The 7006-nt window shown below is 41.6% G+C and overlaps 1 protein-coding gene across 1 annotated transcript in view; it reads right to left on the bottom strand.

The window, feature by feature from the left end:
- Positions 1-6872: 6872 nt before the first annotated feature.
- Positions 6873-7006, bottom strand: part of LOC123460834 (N-acetylaspartylglutamate synthase A-like) — a 37200-nt gene continuing 37066 nt past the window's right edge. The window contains exon 7 of the mRNA XM_045150664.1: positions 6873-7004. The gene's annotated coding sequence lies outside the window, so the exon portion shown is untranslated. The remainder of the gene's footprint in view (positions 7005-7006) is intronic.

The following is a 7006-nucleotide window of genomic DNA, read 5'->3' as shown; positions in this document are numbered from 1 at the left end:
AATCATTCTTTTTTAAATTTTTTTTTAAATTTTTTTTCTGTTTATTTTTATTTATTTATTTGAGAGGAACAGACAGAGAGAGAGAGAGAGAGAGAGAGAGAGAGAATGGGCGCGCCAGGGCCTCCAGCCACTGCAAACGAACTCCAGACGCGTGCGCCCCCTTGTGTATCTGGATAACGTGGGTCCTGGGGAATCAAGCCTCGAACTGGGGTCCTTAGGCTTCACAGGCAAGCACTTAACCGCTAAGCCATCTCTCCAGCCCTAAAATTTTCTTTATTGATAACTTCCACAATTATAAACAATTAACCATGGTAACTCCCCCCAGCACACATTCCCCTTTGCAACTTCACCGTCCATGGAATATTCCTTAGTCTGACATAGGTGCCCTGCCTATGGGGAGCAGTCACTTGTTGGTGTTAACCCAGAAAAGGCTGCACACAACAGCCACCATATTACTATGACTTATATGATATGTAAGGAACCCTACAATTAAATTTAGTCCTACTATTATCATTGTACCATTTTAATATCATTATCCTATGCATCAGGTATCTCTAGCTGCTGATCATGATGTCCAAGGTAAGAGAATGAGGAACCACGTTATGATCATTAGAGCCATTTATTGAGCTCCTACTGCAGACTTACTAATCTATTTAAGTTATCTCTAACCATAGCAACCATGAAGTGCAAGTTTTATTATGACCATTTTAATAAGCTTTATTTGTACACATGTGTGCATTCAAGCACACACATATCAATGCCAGACATGTGCCCCACTTTGTATGTGGCTTTACCTGGATGCTAGGGAATAGAAACTAGGCCAACAGGCTTTGCAAGCAAGCACCTTTAACCACTGAGCCATCCTCCCATCCCTGTTTCCCCCATTTTATAGAAAAAAACCAAATAAGCTATATTAAGTTGACACAACTGACAAATGATAGAAGCAAAGATGATGTGTAACCAAGATCTGGTTGGATCTCAAAGCCTGCTGCTTTCCAGTATATCCCGCAAGCTCACCGTATACTGACTACAATAAGGAGTGATTGGAAAACACAACTCAGTTGTAAGACTCACCCTGCCTTCAGTGGGATTACGTAAAGAAAGCGATGTTACAGGAGCCACTGAGGAATGCCACAGAAGAAAGCATTCTGTAAGAGCAGAAACAATGAAAACATGTGCGTTTTGCAAGTGGTGACTGCCACATATGATGGATCAGGAAGAGGGGGCCCTCCACGTTGACTGGCATTCCTGGGTAGGCTTCATCAAGCAATTCAGAAATTATGGCACATGTAAAAGCTTCACCAATGAGCAAAGGGTCCTTTGCACAAGAATCCTCTCCCTTGGGATCCATGTTACACTGACACAAGAATTCTGTCACCATGGCAACTGGTCATTGGACCAATGAAGTAATCAGTTGTCATGGTAACCTGATCTCCATCTTACTCCCGCCAAGCACCTGTGTTCAATCATCACATCCTCCAGCAACCATACAGCACCCCAGTGCTCCTTTCTTTTTTCCCTTGGTCGTCCTGTTACCCTTTGCAGCCACCTACGTTGGAAGCCCTAAACTTGTGTTTGGATCAATATATAAGACAGTGACAGCCACAGCAAATGAAAGTGACTTTATAGTATAGAGCTGCACTGTAGACGGCGGGGGTGGGGGGGACCCTTGCAAGTCAAAGAGATAAATAATCTTTTGCTTTAGAGAAAGAGCATGTGAAGACCCCATCCTCACATTTCCCTGAGGAAGACTTGGAGTTTGAGACATTGTCCTATCCGGATTATCCTCCTGTCTCTGTCAATTCCTTCCTCTTATCTCTTAACTGCAGGTGTCTCTCAAGGCTCCACCCTTTGTCTGTGCTTGCTCTAAATTGCACTGTTCAGGATAGTATAGTAGCCAAACTAGCCACATAAAGGTCACAGAGCCCTTGAAATTAGTTATAGATGTGCTGGGAACTGAGATATGCAGTGAGTGTAAGATGCACAGTGAATTTTAAGAACAAAAACGTGGTATAAAATATCTCGTAATTTTTGTGTGACTACATGTTGAAGTAATTAGTTAGATTTTTATTTTTATTTAATAAGTATTTTTAAATAAAAATTTATTTACTTGAGAGACAGAAGCAGAGAGAGGAAGAGAGAGAATGGGGACACCAGGGCATCCAGCCACTGCAAACAAACTCCGGATGCAGTGCCACCTTGTGCATCTGCCTCCATGGCTCCTAGGGAATCAAACCTGGGTCCTTTGGTTTTGCAGGCAAGCACCTTAACCACTAAGCCATCTCTCCAGCCCTGCAAAGCCTAAGGACCCAGGCTCAACTCCCCCGGAACATAAATATGCCAGACACACAAGGTGATGCATGCGCACAAGGTGATGCACACATCTGGAGTTTGACTGCAATGGCCAGAGACCCTGGTATGCCAATTCTCTCTCTCTGTTTCTCTCACTCTCTCTCTCTCTCTCATAAGAAAAAATATACTATCAAATTTTAATTTCACTTCTTTCTTTCTATGTGTTCTTGCTACTTTTTCTTTTCTTTTCTTTCTTTTTTTTTGGGGGGGAGGACTTTTTTGAGGCAGGGTCTCCCTGTAGCTCACGTTGATCTGGAACTCCCTCTGTAGCTCCAGGCTTGCCTTGAATTCAGTGATCCTTCTAGCTCAGCCTCCTGGTGTGATTAAAGGCATGCACCACCACACGTGGCCACTAATTTCTTTAGTTGAATATGCGGCTTGCATTCACAGCTTATACTTCTATAACTTATTTGCAAATGCTATCTCACCTACAATCTAGACATCAAGCATCCTCTCCAAGAAATGACTCTAAGTTCCCAAATCTCCATCTCTCCTCTGGAATTCAAACTCATATTTCCAACAATCTGCTAATTTTATACAGATAACCACCAGCACTTCAACTCACTGTAAACAAAGCTATGAGCTTTCATTCTAACCCTGCCCTTCCTGATTGGCTTTAGTTAAGCTTTGCATTTATTGTTATTGTGCCTACAACAATTTGACAGTTTGAAATAACATAAACTTATTATCTTATAGTCCTGGAGATCTGAAGTTTGAAAATCCATGCCACTGGTCTAAAAACAAGGTGTCAAAGCGATAGTCCTGCGGCAGTTCTAGGGGTGCATCTGTTTCCTTGCCATTTCCAATTCCTGGAAACTGCCAGCTTTCTTTGGCTCATGTCCACTGCCATGCTCAAAGCCAACAATGGCCAAATCTGCTTCACCCTGCATCACTCCAACATTGCCTCTCCTGTTTTCCTTCTTTTACTTCTAAGGACCATTGTGGCTACAAAAGGGCCCCTCAGACAATCCAGGATAATTTCCCCATCTCAAGATCAGCTACTTAGCAACCTTAATTCATACTCCAATCTTCATTTGTCAATATAACTTAATATATTCATTCACAAAGTAGAGGTGCAGACTTCTTTTAAAGAGCCTCAGAGAATAAGGAACTCTGTGTAAGGCCAGCAAGTAAATGACAATAAGAGCAGACCCCAGATTAGTTCTCATGTTCAAAGTGATGGATGACAAAACAGACTTGTTTAGCTTTGCTTGTATGTATATTAACAGTCCAACTCTTCACAATTCACTATAGAAGCTTCCATATCACCCCTTCCCTCATTACTGCTTGCCTGAGTTTTGCTTCTACTCTGGGATCTGTGATAGCTTTTGTGTATTTCCTTGGATTCTGTCTCACTCTGTTTTGTATGATTAGAGATTTACATACTTGATCTCATCTGGCTACCAGATTGTAAACTATCTTGTGGATAGAAAATATATCATTGTCATGTTCACACATGTTCACCCATGATGCTTCATATGGTACTTAGTGAATAGTATTTTCTCAATGCCTATTTCTTAAAATTTTTTCAATTTATTTGAAAGAGAGAGAGAGAATGGGTGCACCAGTACCTCAAGCAAATTCCAAATACAAGTGCCACCTTGTGCATCTGGCTTTACATGTGTACTGGGGAATCGAACCTTTAGGCTTCACAGGCACTCACAATGCTAAGCCATCTCTTCAGCCATCAATACCTATTTCTTGAATTGGTGACATGGAAGCAAATCATGTTGAACAGACAGTATGTCTGTCATTACAGCCATGATTTCCTTTATTAGTTGCTTCTGCTTAATTTATTCTCTCTGTCTTAAACTCTCAGTGTGAATCCTTGTAGGAAATGGACTATTGTATACTTTGAGTTTATTTTCATTTAGGGGTAGGTTGTACTTTATAGCTATTGATGCCAACCATGGGAACTTAAAAATCTAATTATGCAATGTAATTTATGTTTATTTAAATCAATGTGATAAGAATATCAAAAATGAAGAGGCTAGGGCTGGAGAGATGGCTTAGTGGTTAAGCACTTGCTTGTGAAGCCTAAGGACTCCAGTTTGAGGCTCAATTCCCCAGTACTCATGTAAGCCAGATACACAAGGTAGCACATGCATCTGGAGCTCATTTATAGTGGCTGGAGGCCCTGGTGCACCCATTCTCTCTTTCTCTGCCTCTTTCTCTCTCTGCCTGTTGCTCAGATAAATAACTATAAACAAAAGTTTTAAAAAAAATAAATGAAGAGGCTAGAAGTGTCTCAGTGGTTAAAGGTGCTTGCTTGCAAAGCCTGATGGGATCAGGGTTCAGTGTTCCAGTCTCCATGTAAAGCCAGATGCACAAAAGTGGTGCATGCATCTGGACTTCATTTGCAGCTGCAGGAGGCCTTGTTAAATGCATCCTGTCTCTTAAATAAATAATGTTTTTTTTTTGAGGTTGAGTCATGCTCTAGCCCAGGTTGACCTGGAATTTACTATGTAGACTTGGGCTGGCCTTGAACTCACAGGGAGCCTCCTACCTTGGCCTCTCAAGTGTTGGAATTAAAGGCATATAACACCATGCCCAGTAATTTTTTTTAATGAAAATTGTGGGGTTGAGCAAATGGCTCAGAGGTTTGCAAAACCTACTGGCCCAGGTTCTTTCCCCAGTATCCATGTAAAGCCAGATGCACAAAGTGGTACATATACCTGAAGTTCATTTTCAGTGGCATGAGGCCCTGGCATACCAACTTTCTCCTCACAAATAAACAAATAAAAATATTTTAAAATGAAAATTATTTCTACAAAGGCCAAGTTGCTTATCTGTGAAATACAGCATCCTAGAATCTGTTGAGAGGCCATAGCCAATTTGTGTCTGGATGACAGTATTGCAAAGCACTCCTCTTCTTCCTTTGGCTCTTATAGTTATTTCCACCACCTCTTTTACAATGGTCCCTGAGCCTTGGAAGGTGTGATAGAGATGTCTCACTTAGTGCTGAACACTCCACTGTCACTTCTTCTCAGCACCTTGGTGAGTTTTTAATCACCCCAGTGGTCACAATCATCTGAAAAGAGAAACTTCTCTAAACAAAAGTTAGAGTAGCATTAATATATGGGCATAAATACTTATATTTAGAGGGTGTTTTAAAATGTTTTATTTATTTGCATCTTTCAATCTAATGAAGTTGATAATCAGAAATTAACTAGCACCCTTAAGGAACAATGACAAAAAAAATACCTCTGCATGTTCAGTACATATACAGTTTTTTTTCTGAATATGTTGGATCTTGCATATAGGAATGTGTTGTATATGGAGCAGCTTTCCTCTCCCAATCCCCCATATTGATGGATACAGATACGGAGGGCTAACTGTGCATCCCCGAGGGTCAAAACTGTGGAGAGTACTCCCATACTGATGGATACAGACACAGAGGGCTAACTGTGCATCCCCGAGGGTCAAAAGCATGGAGAGTATACAGTTAGTTTACATTGTCTTCTTTCTTCTTTCATTTTTATTTAAAATTAGGGTCTCCATCTCTAGCCCAGGCTGACCCTGAACTCATGGCAATCCTCCTACTTCAGCCTCCTGAGTGCTGGGGTTCAAAGCATGTACTGCCACACTCAGCTATAATTGGCTATTGATTATCTACTTTAAAACTCCTTTAAGGTGGTCAGCTGACAGCTTTATAATCGAATATCTACTTTCTTAGGGCGTCTAGGTGAAATTTCCATTATACTTGCATTTATGGGCTAAAAGCTTCTAGTGATAGTCTTTTACTACCCTATCTGTTGATTGATGTCTCCTCACCACTGTATGGTGGAAGAATACTGGGAGGCTGCACTCAGACCTCTCAGCATTGCTACCGCCCCCATACTGAACTTAGTAACAAAACCCAGTGCAGAATTTTCCAAGGGTCTTGAATCTTTTCCCTCAAAGAACAGGAAGTGGACCACAGGTATGTTTGGGATTTCCCTAACCCTCTGTTCTTTGCTGCCCAATCTGTCTCTCACACACTCTCCTTACCCCACTCCATCAGAAGAACTTTCTCCCCTCATCTCTTTTTGTTTTGTAAATTTTTAGAGGTAAGGTCTCAATCTGGCCAGGCTGACCTGGAATTCACTATGTAGTCCCAGGGTGGCCTCCAACTCACAGCAATCCTCTTACCTCTGTCTTCTAAGTGCTGGGATTATAGGTGTGCACCACTATGCCTGGCCTACTTCCCCCCCACCACCACCTTTTTTTTCCCTTTGGGAATTTCTTCTACCAAATATCCCTTTTCTTCCTAGCTGGAATTTGACTTGCCCTATTTTGAGTCAATAATAGTGTGGGCAAGCGAGTGGCAAGGAAATAACCCAAATTATGGGGTGGTTTTTTTTTTCTTCTAAAAATACCTTAGCTCACTTATTACTGGAATCAAGTCTAGCTGTTGACTGCACAACAGGCCAATTAAGTTGATAGACAGGTGTGGAGCAAAGAACGTGACTTTATTTTGAAAGCCAAGGTATCAGAAAACAGATGACTCTTGTCCAAAGTCCATCTTCCTGGGAAACTGAGTTAGGAGTGGATTATATTGGAGTTGACAGCTGCTCCTGGAGGGGTGAGTGCCTTCGCACAGCAGGTGGGCCAGATAATGCACATCTGATCCTCTGAGGCCTGGTCTGGAGAGGCTTTGCCATTCTGCAAATCT

Source organism: Jaculus jaculus, chromosome 5 (genome assembly GCF_020740685.1).
Source record: "Jaculus jaculus isolate mJacJac1 chromosome 5, mJacJac1.mat.Y.cur, whole genome shotgun sequence".
Lineage (NCBI taxonomy): Eukaryota > Metazoa > Chordata > Mammalia > Rodentia > Dipodidae > Jaculus > Jaculus jaculus.
This window is presented reverse-complemented; position numbering and strand designations above follow the sequence as displayed.